Source organism: Camellia sinensis, chromosome 15 (assembly GCF_055761805.1).
Source record: "Camellia sinensis isolate YWXY chromosome 15, ASM5576180v1, whole genome shotgun sequence".
Taxonomy (NCBI): domain Eukaryota; kingdom Viridiplantae; phylum Streptophyta; class Magnoliopsida; order Ericales; family Theaceae; genus Camellia; species Camellia sinensis.
Genome location: NC_138975.1, coordinates 128,181,922 through 128,194,108, shown reverse-complemented (window position 1 = coordinate 128,194,108; position 12,187 = coordinate 128,181,922). Strand labels below are relative to the sequence as shown.

The 12,187-nt window shown below is 31.8% G+C and overlaps 1 protein-coding gene across 2 annotated transcripts in view; it reads right to left on the bottom strand.

The window, feature by feature from the left end:
• Positions 1–12,187, bottom strand: part of LOC114270840 (uncharacterized) — a 221,071-nt gene that overhangs the window by 151,869 nt on the left and 57,015 nt on the right. The window lies entirely within an intron of this gene.

Here is a 12,187-nt window from a genome sequence, read left to right as displayed (position 1 = left end):
TGCTCAGATAACACGTGGTTATCCCAAGCCTCCCAGATCCTATCCAAGTATCTGTACATGACTGTATATCGTGCAGATATGTTGCCTCGCGCACCACGATTGGGAGCTAGCGGTGCATCTGGGATGGTTTGAACCCTGCCAAACTGCCTCAAAACTCTATCTGGATGATAAGGTTCGACAACGTCTAAACACTTTAAGCATCCATGCTAGAACGTAACCGGGTTACATGGATGCCGGTCTCTGCAGCTGTGGTATGGATCCCAAATAACCTGTAAACGTAAAGTGTTTTTGCATTAAAGTACATAAAGGGTAAGATAAATGGAAGTTTTAAAATTATCGCAGGATGAGTAAACTTACATCAGCAGCTACTAAACTGTCAAGCTCGGCTCGAAAAGATTTCAAATGGTCAATGGAGGAACCCGCCTCTCTCCTAGATGCCTAATGGTACACGTGTGGCATGTCTTCATTGTAGCCTATGTTCTGATGAGGTCGGAATGCTCGGAAGTGCTCATAAATCCACGCCTCCAAAAGAGTCATATAACCACCCATCTGCTTAACCCCAGACCGGCTAGCAAACCCCAACTGTCTATATAAAAATGCTAATGTAGCAGCACCCCAGGCATAAGTATGTATGGATCCCAAATCCATCAACAAGCCGAGGTAAACAACGGGAACCCTGCCGCCACTCTTGTCACTGAAGAGTGTACATCCCAACAGAAACAACAAATAAGCTATTGCAGCCCACTGTATAGCCTCCTCGGGGTCTGAATTTGTGACACCAGCAAACTGACTTCGCAACCATTCAAGCCTGACTGAATTGCCACAAGCAGAAGAAACCTCTTCATGTGCTGCACGTTTAGTAATCCCCAAGCCATAAATGAGTAATGTAACTCCATGATGATCTGTCACATCTGGTATGCTGACTGATTTGCTTACAATGGGAAGGCCAAGAATAGTGCCAACATCATCCAAGGTCAAGGTCATCTCACCAACTGTCATGTGAAATGTGTTCGTCTCAGGTTGCCATCTCTCAACAAAACTGGAGATTAGAAGCTTGTTGACGAACCGATAAGTACAACGAGCTAACTGTGACAGTCCAGACTGCTCAATAATGGCTTTGAATTTGGTGTTGTTCTCTACTAACCACCATGGCCATGCAAGCATCTTGGAAGAGTGATTATGACACTTTAGGGGCCCTCGTTCCTACAACACAAATGATATCTCATTACAAACTACCATACAACACACACACAAAAACAAAAAAACTTATATACAAATGAATGTTTACCTCCCCGTGCCAAATAGCTGCAGCCACATGACTATTGAAACTCCGCAGTATTGACGGATCAGTCGGTCCACCTGGAAAAGCATTAGAAAGGTACTCTTCCTGGACAGGAGGAGAATCAGGTAAGAGGTATCCTCCACACCAATGTCAGGCATATCATAACCTTCAACTCGTCTTTAGCTTCGGCCCCCACTTTGACTGGCACTGGGAATATCATATTCTACCGAAACTGGATCACAACCTCGACCACGACCTTGACCTCGTCCTCGCCCACGCCCTCGTCCCCGTTCATGGTCTACATCCAATTCACGACGTCGTCTATTTGAAGCAGTAGGTGGGACACGTTGTTGATATTCAGAATCCATATTATCTGCAAAAAATACTAAGTGTGTGTAATGAGTGTGTGTGTAAATAAACAGAGTGTGTGTAAAATTAATGAGAGTGTTTTAAATTATAAGTGTGTGTGTAATGAGTGTGTGTGTAAAATTAATGAGAGTGTGTAATGAGTGTGTGTGTAAATAATAAGTGTTTTAAATTATAATGAGAGAGTGTGTGTAAAATTAATGAGAGTGTGTGTAATGAGTGTGTGTGTAAATAATAAGTGTTTTAAATTATAATAAGTGTTATAATTAAGTGTTTTAATTAAGAAGGAAAAAAAAAAAAAAACTTGTTCGGAAGTTCACAACCGAAAATACCTATTCTGTTTGGAAGTTGTTGTCCGAAATTAAAGCTACTATTCGGAAGTTGAAAACCGAAAAAAAAAATTATTTTCGGCACTTGAAAGCCGAACCAAGTAAATATTTTCGGAACTATAGTGCCGAATAGAAGCAGAAAATTCGGAACTCTAATGCCGAATATTATTTTTGTTTTCGAAACTAGATTGCCGAACAAAAACAAAAAATTCGAATAACCAGTTCCGAATGAGGAAACACGACAATCACTTACAATGGTGGATGGAAAATGGTAAAAATTAACCCTACATTACAAATAAAATAGGAATGAGAAGATTCTAATCTGTGTAAACTAACCTAAAATGTGAAGATTTCAATGCCCTTCAATGCCAATACTTCAATGACACAGATGGATGGATGAAGCTTTTAGGGAGGAACGGTGGAGAGTGTGAGAGATGGGTGTGTGTGTGTGAGGGGTTCTTAGATGGGTGTGTGTGTGTGAGAGGGGTGACAGACGGGTGTGTGTGTGAGAGGGGGTGTGTGTGTGTATGATTTACATTTGGGGGTATATGTGGAATGATAGGTGTGTGTAGTGAGTCAAATATATTAGGATTTATTTTTTTAGTGTGTGTATTGAGAAGGATTTGTATAGAGAGGAAAGGGTGTGTGTATATAGAAGCTCCCCTTGAGTTTAGGAGGCTCGTATTTTCTATCCTATTTTGCCCTCTTTTCTTGGTAATATTTACCAATATTGGTGTTACTAATTTAGATGAAGGTTTTTTTTTCATAATTATGCACAAAATCTTGGTGAGTTATGAAATATTTTATTTTTGGATAAATTACAAATAAGCCTATGAGATTTGTTTAAAATATGAATTACACCTATAATACTAGAAATTGCAACTACAACAACAAAAATAAATAAATAAATAACTACTCTCTTATGCAATAATAAAATTATCAAAATTATTTATTGAAAGATATTTTTTATATTATTAAAAATTGGTAATTGACTTAATGATTTATGTATTTATATTTTAAATTAAAATATTAAGATATATAAAATATATAAAAATGCTTCATTTAAATTTTAGTGCCTAAAATTTATAAAAAAAAAAGAAGTTGTCTATGCTCTCATAAAAGATAAAACACAATTAATCAACTTAAATAATTTAATTAATTTACAATTTTTCATACAAACTTTTGCATTTTGACATTTGACTTGTGTCATGCATGGGTCTCTTTTTAAACTAGCATATATATAAGCATGAATATATACAAACAAATAAAGAGAAAAGACCTGACTAGAGAAATTCTATGCGTACCATATGCCTTTAGTTATCATGTTTGTAGTTTTTGTTATGACTTGTGGTATTAGTTATGACTTGATTATGTACGTTGTAGTGTTTGTTATAACTGATTATGATGTTAGTTACGACATTATTTTGATTATAAATTATGTAATGTTTGAGTATGATTCATTTTTTCTTTTTAAATTATGACCCTAAAAGGATTTAGTTATGATATTTGTAATAATCAATCCTACAAATATTATAACTTGCATATGGTACACACCCCTTTTGAAGCTATATGTACCATAACATTACCCGAAAGACTATATTATATAAATTTATTGTTAATATGAAAATTTGATTTTGAGTCTCAATATTTTGTGTAGAAATTTTTAACAATTGAAAGCCAAATACAAACAAATTTGCTAATAGTTGGTGAAATTTTTTGTCACTCTGTGTGGTCCTATGTAAAAGGCTCATAAAAACAATTTCTTTCAAAGTTCAAAAAGAAAAAAAAAAAAGTGTATTCTCAACTTGAGATCAAATCCTCATTTGTGTTAATTAAATTTACCACAAATCATGAATTCCACTTGTATCAAAATATTTATTCATTTATTTTCTACAAGTGAAAAAAAAAGTACGAAAAATTTTATAATATACAAATTATGACTTGGTTATGATTCATACTGTATTATTTTGGTTGTTAATCGAAAAGATCTTTGCTATTACATTATGTTTTTAGTTATGTCTAAAATAGTGCATCGTGTCTTTAATTATACTTTAAGTGCATTTGATTATGATCCATTATAATATTTTTATATGATAATATTTAAGTATTTTATTATACAAAAAAGTGCTTAAGGTGAGTTTACTCAAAGGTAGGATTTATACTTATATCAGTGAGAACGTATTTCTGAAAGAGTTATTCACATTGATGCATAAAAAATTACAACCTCAAATCATAAATAGTGATCAACCCAAAATTAGTCCAAAAAAAATCTCTATAACCTTAATAATTTCAATATTCAGTACTCAAGGGGAATTAGACACAAAATCTCTATAACCTTAATAATTTCAGTCCTCAAAAGGGTTCTGATTCACCTTAGGTTCACGACACAATCAATCAATTTATTTATTGGAAAACACAACAATAACTTCGTGTGTGAAATGATTCATCATCTGTAATATGATGCCAAAATATAGAAAAACTTATCGTCCATCAATTGAAGAAATAACCCAAACAGTAAATCCAAAGTTCAAAGGTTTTTTTGAGAATGTCGTTGTTGTACAGGTTTTTCCTCTTGTGAATTATGATTGTATAGAATAATATAGGGGAGATTATGTACGATTAAAATATAATCCATATAGGATTTGTAAGTATTTCTCAACAAATAGAGTCCATACAAAAATGGTAAAGTTAGTATAATTTCTAATTGGATTTGTGGTAGGTTTGTCAAAGTAGTAAGAGATAAGAACGGTATAATTTTACATGTAAATCGAAAATGTATGCTGATGTGGCCCTTTAGAAATAATAAGACCTTAGAATGTGCCATTTAAAAAAGAAAAAAAAAACACTACTTGTATATATATATAATGGTGATATATGATATGATATGTATACACATAGACATGTAGAGAGAGATGAAATTGAGGCTCCTCTCAATGAATGTCATCTAAGAAGACAAAGTCTTGAATCATATAATATAAATCTTTAATGTGGCTCAATCGGACATCATTTGTCTAATTCTTTTTTAATTTAATCCAATTTATTTAAATTTATTTATTAAAAAGAAAATTGGTAATAAATCTAATTTAAGGGTATAAGGTATTAGATCCAATAGATATTTTTTTGTTGGTGAGAGATCTATGCTTTGTGAAATAGTTTGGTGAAAAGTCCTGGGGGACATTTTGTTTCCAATTTTACCCCTTGACTTTTTTTATCTGTTTGACTTTTCATTGACTATCTATTCAAATTATTTTTATTTGTCCAAATATTTTAGTGTGCGAAATTCTATCTGTATGAATTTTTTTTTTTCTTATCAAGCATACATCCATTATCTGTTGAAAATTATTAAGCATATATCGGCATTCTATCTGTACAAATTGATTTCACACACAGATTTTCACAAATTGGTTTCAAATTTTTATTTTATCTGTTAAAACTAACAATATAACCAAGCATATCTGTTGAAACAACTATTCGTAATCCATAAGCCAATCCAACACTCTCAGCCAAACATTATCTGTTGAAACCAACACATAATTATTGTAATTTGCTTCATCATCTATATCACAAATAGTGATATAGATGATGTTTAATCTATCTATGTTCAACAATCACAACAACAATCTAAACTTATATTTTAAAAAAAAAAAACCGAACAGATCAGATAGAGAGATAGGAGATTGCAATTTGTTTCATCATCTATATCACTATATAATTATAGATTTATTTGTGATATAGGTAAATTCAGCCCTTGTCCAGATCTATCTATTATCGACGACTCTCCGATGACTCAACCTTGTCCCGTTCTAATGACTCTAACTTCAAAGAATCTCGATTTCAGGGACAAATCTGGCGATGAACAGCGAGGGAGGAGGTGGTCGGAGAGGTAGATGACATCGGAGTTGGACTGGGATTGGAGAGTGAAGAGCTCAGCGACGATGTCAGATTCATCGTTGGATGAGGAGATAGAAGAAGAAGATGGTGAGAAAAGTCTCAAATCGATTCTACCTATCGAGATCGAACATAATCTCAGACCTGTTCAATATGACCTAGGGTTTCGACCATCACCTACCTAGATCTACTCAGAGCGAAGGTGTCGAATTTGACGTTCTTCGACGGAGGAGAGAGAAGACTACGGCGGAGAGGAGGAGAGGTGGTTATGGGGGAGAATGAAGAAGAACCAGATGAATGACGGAGCTCCTTCATTTGCACCGTTGCCATGGAAGGAACGTAAAGAGAAATGGAATAGATAGACAGAAAATGATGAGAGAGAGAGAGAGAAGAGAGACGAGATGTGATAGTGAGGTTAGGGTTTGGTTTGGAAACAATATATATATATATATATATATATGTATTTTAGCCATTTCGCATTGTCTTTGTGGACCTAATAAATTAACACCTAGACTTTTGAACAAAGAAAATATTAGATTGAATTTTTCACCCGAGCGTCCTTATTAAATGAACAGGTTTAAATTAAAGGGAGATTTTTTTTAGGGTCCTTGGTATTACTATTTTATAGCATAAAGGATATACAATATTTTTATAATGTCCAAGGTCCCTCAACATGGATCCAAAAAAAATTCGATCCAGAGAATTTCTCTGGATTTCCTAGAGAAATTTTCTCTAGAGAAATTCTGGGAATTTCCCAAAGAAATTCTCCAGAGAAATTCTATGCCTTTCCTAGAGAAATTTTTTGCCCAGAGAATTTCTCTGTGATTATTTGTTTACTTCTGTAGAATCCTTTCTTTGTGAAACCAGAGAAAAGTCAAATCCTTTACCAGAGAAAATTCAAAATCCTGTACCAGAGTCCTTTATCAGTTGAATAGAAGAGGAAGAATGAGAAGTGTAATATATATACTAATAGTACACAACCAAAGTAAAGTGCTCACCACTGATCCAACAAGGTTCTGGTTGATCGGTGAAAATGAATCACAATCAATATATGATGAAAATCTATGAATCACAATGAATCACTCCTCCACCGTCAACACCTTGCGTCATTTCACCTTCGTCAAAGAAGCTGTTGCCATCTTCGGCAAAAAGCTCCTTACTGGCGAACTCTAATCATCTCCAAAGCCATTCTTGGTTCCCAAACAATGAAACTTTTCCCCCACGAAAACCCAAGAAAGTGACGACGAAGAGCAAAAAACCTTAGCAGAAACCCTAAACAGACTTGAATCGGAGCTCAAAGAGACGAAGATGGAGCTAAAGCTTTTGAATGAGAGAGAGTCGGAGACCGAGGTGCCTCTCGCTTTGCTCAACACGGAGTTTCACAAGAACATGTTGAAGATAGCGAAAGCCGATGCGGCTATTGCTGGAAATGTGGCGGCCGAGGCTGTGGCGAGGACAGGAAATGCGAGGAGGAAGAGAGACATGATTGTGAGAATGGAGGAGGATAAGCCAACTTTGGCTCAGATTTTGAGTATTGGTGATGATGAAGGCTTGTTTGGAGAAAGAGAAAATGAGAGGAAAATGATGATGGTGAAGAATGAGAATTTCTCTAGGGTTTTGAAATGGTAGATGAGATCGACGAGAGAGAGAGAAGAGAAGCAAGAGAGAGAGAGATAGAGAGCGTGAGATATATCAAATTTCTTTGTGATAGATGGGTGTGGGTTCAGGGACCTTAGACATAAAAAAATAATATTGTGAATCTCTTCCATTACCAAAAATGGGGGAGAGACCTTAGACTAATTTTTCCTAAATTAAATTATTTTAAATATAAAACTTATTTTAATTTGTCTAAACCCGTTCATTTGCCACCTCTAAATTATATGTATACTTTTTTTCTTTTTTTAACTCGAACTTAAGGTTATAAGTCTAGTAAAGAAGACATTTACCACTTATATAACACACCATATAATAAATATTTTATTTTATTTTTATTTATTTAAATTACACAAATTATATGTGTCAATCGCTAGCGTAGATCACCAATGAGCAGTAAATTTTCAATTTATGTGAAAAGGTGGATTTCAATTTTTTTTCGCCTTGTTTTTTTTTTTTTTTTTTTTACTGTTTTGAAGATAGGGAGTTTATTGAGCGCCTAGTAAATTTATATTTTTGTTTATCTATTTCATTTAGGCCTTGTTTGATAACACATTATTTTAGTTTAAAAATTAAAAAATTATTAAAAATGTCAAAAAGTCAAATATTCATTTTTATTCACTTTTTGCACATATATTTGTAAAAGATAAACAAAAAAAATCGTCCAAAACATAATTTTTTTCATCTCATATTTTAACCAAAACAAAAAAAAAAATTTTAAAAAACTAAAAATATATGTTCCCAAACAACCCTTGGTTATCAAAAACAAAGTCAATTATACTTTGTTTGGATAGTGAACTGATAAAAAAAAAAAGAAGAAAATAATTAGAGTTTTTTTTAGTGAAGTGAGAAAATAAAAGAAATAATTATAATTTCTCACATTTTTGTTTGGATAGATAATGATTAAAAGAGAATATATGTGTCTTTTTATCTTATTTACTTTGTATTTAGAGGGTTAGTTTAGGAATTATAATTTTATTTTATTTTTTGTAAAGAGAAATATTGATTTCTCATCAAGTTTCACTACTTTTGATGAGAAATAAAACTTAAATTTGAAGTGATTTGTCTTTCTCAACATTTCTTTTCATTTATCACTATTACTCATCGTATTAATCATCAAAATATGCAACAAAAAATGGGCAGAGCTTCTCTCCAGTCTACTCGACAGTGCTATTGGGTTTGTGGGGCCCACCACGGGTCCAATTTTGATGATACAAATCATTTAATATGTAGAGCTTATCGATTATTTTGTCTTTGCAAAAAAATCATTTGATCATATATCGATAATCACTTGATCAGTTCATATTTTTGTCAATGATAAATATGATTTTAAAAATAAATTGTTGACAAAAATGTGTATTGATCAAGTGCCTATCGATATTCGATCAATGTGATTTTTTTGCAGGGATGAAGTAGTTGATGGGCTCTATACATTGAATGGTTTGGATTATCGAAATGGGCCTCCGTAGTGGACCCTATAGGCCCAACAGTATTGTCCAGTCTACAAAATGGACTAGAGAAAAGCCTTGCCCATAAAAAATCTCATTTCCTCTTCTTTCCTTTTCAAAATAACTTGATCAACCCAAAATCCAAATATTATATATATATATATATATATATATATTATTAGCCATTTGATGATATTAGAGTAATTTAGACCATTAGATCATATTGAATATCTATTATATACATAAGTAATACAACACAAAATTTTATATTTTTCTTTTGTCACTTAGAAATTGTAAAGACTATCATATCGGTAGATTGGCTCTTAAAGTCATGTCCTTTTCAGACGACTTGAGCAATTCAAATCTAACTCAGGTTGGGCTTGAGCAAACAACCTCAAATTGCAATTCGAGCTTGGATGGGTCTGGGTAGCTCTCTATACAACTCGGACTAGACTTGGACAATCTCTCCACCTGTCCAAGTTTAACCCCTAATTAATGAGTGAAAATTCAATTTAACAATGATACCAATGATGTACATAAGGGTGGGAATTCGCAATACGACACAATAACACGATTCAAACCGTACACAAATTCAGCGAGTTAGGGTTGACCATTTCCTGACACAAACACGTATATGATACGACCCGATAAAACGAATATTAAACAGGTTGGGTTAGTGTCAAGTTTGTATAAAACGAAATTGACATGGATAACCCGTATAATGAAGAATTAGTTATATATTTTAATATTATTTTCACTAAAGAGTATCATGACGTTTTTTAATTTCTTATGTAATTACATCCAATTTATTTAAAAAAATGTAAAATACAATTTTAAGTTTAATATAATTTTCGTTTTTACTTTTAATTGAACTTAATGTATTTTTTTGGTCTATTATTTGAGTTAATCTAGTAAAAAATATAATATAATATAATATCTATAAATTAAGAAAATAAAATTAAGTAGAAATCAAATAGTTTTATAAATAATTTCATTTAATAGACAATAGTTTCATTAAATTTGACTTATGAAGAAATTTTTAAATTTTTTTCATATATTTGATATTTTTAGTTAATAGTGACTTTTTTTGACATGACACGTTTATAAGAGACAAATTGAACACGGACCGAAAATGACACAACACGATTACACAAAATAATAAACGGGGCGGATTAGTGTTGAGATAATTCTGACACGAATCCAAAATGACTCGACACGAACACGACCTAAGACAACATGACGCCCATCTCTAAATGTACCCGATCAACCCAATAACTATTTTGCCACATATACATAAAAGGCAAAAAGCAAGAGCAAATTGGATGGTTATATCAATAACAGGGCTTGGTATCATAGTTGTATGATTCAGCTCGTTTGTTTCTAGTTTTTAAAAATTTTTACTTTTTTATTTTTTGTATTTTAATGTTTTGAATGAATTTTTTTAATATTTTAAGCAATTTTTTTATTTTTATTTTTATTTTTAGACACATCTAACATAAATACACTTAAAAAATATAATATTTGTGAAAAAAATCTTTAAAAAATACACTAAATACCAAAAAATACAAAAAAATAAAATAAAAATTCAGTATATTTTTTGTATTTTTATGCATTTATTAATTTTTTAAATATTTTTTCACAAATATTTTATTATTTAGATACATCTAAATAAGGTGCATCTAAAAAATAAAAAAATTATTTAAAATTTTAAAAATATTCAGTAAAAATAAAAAATATGAAAAATAAAAAACTCAATTTTTAAAAAACTGAATTCAAAAAACTAAAATCAAATACTGATTGATTTTTTTCCCCTAATTTGAAAGCAACTGAATTCCGCACCAAAGCTTGTTTTGTGGGCCGCCTCACTTTCAAAAGAAGAAAAAGGTTTTGCTTTGTGGGTGCTGTGAGCTAAAACAGCCAGACACAACTACAGTTCAAAAAAAAAGAGACAAATTGCATTTGGTGTGGTGATCTCTATATTTTTCTCTTTATATTTTTAATTAGCATAATTTTGACATTTTATTTTGAATTTTGTGTCAATTTAATCTAATTGATAATGCCATTAATATTTTTTATTGAAAATAATCACTAGTTGAGATTAACTTGAGGTTAGTAAATTTATAATTTTGCTCTAAAAAATATAACAAATGTCACTTAGGCACCGTTTGGAAAGTGGTTTTGTAGGTTTTTTGTGGCTATTTTAGCCACACAAGATAAAATGGGCTATTTTATCCACAACAAACAAAACATCACATCCAATCCATAATCATTACACTCTTCTCTCACAAAAAAAGTCAAAAAAGCCAAAAAGTCATTCCCAAACCAAGCTTTTTAGCCCAAGCTAAAATAGCCAAAAAAGTCAAAAAGTTAACCCACTTCCCAAACCAACCCTTATATGCATATTTTTTTTTATTAAAAATGCTAAGATTTGTAATTGATTGAACCAAATTAAAATAAAATCATAAATTCCCGATTAAAATCGAGCCAATTAAAATTACAAAAATCAAAATAATATAAGGACCAAAATATAGGAATTACTATCGCAATTTGCCAAAAAAAATGCGCACTTACATGCCCATCTTCTTAAACAAAATTATTTACTTATAAGTTTTAGTTATCAATATTCTTAAAATATTCTCTCTTCACATTCTTCATCTCTTTTATTATTAATGGGATAACTTTACCCAGCCCAACTATCACCTCCTGTCATTCTCTCCAACTATCTATTGTTTCCATCTCCAATCGTCGAAGACTACCACCAGTGACAATAGTTTTCCAGTGACATTTTTTTACAATTCTCTAGTCATTTTTCAAGAAAATATAATGTCATCTCCAATTCATAGTTATTCGAACATAATTAGTAGTATCATCACAATCACACATTCACAAAGCCTTAGACCAAGGCAAAATGGAAATAGAAAATAGAAGCATGAATATCTATTAATGTGTGTACACTCCACTCGATTACCAAATTAAACAATAAGATAATATTTTTAATTTCAAATTAAGCACCGAGGTTAGAAATTCAAACAAGTTGTATTAGAGATGATTAATTAATGTGGAATTAATATTTACACTTTCCAAATTAGTGAATTTAAATAGATAACTCAATTGTTTATACATGTGCTCCTACAAGCTCAACAACTTGGAGACTTATTGGCCCCATTTGGTACCGTTTGGTAGAGCTGTGGAAAAATGATTATACTTTATAGCTTAACAAC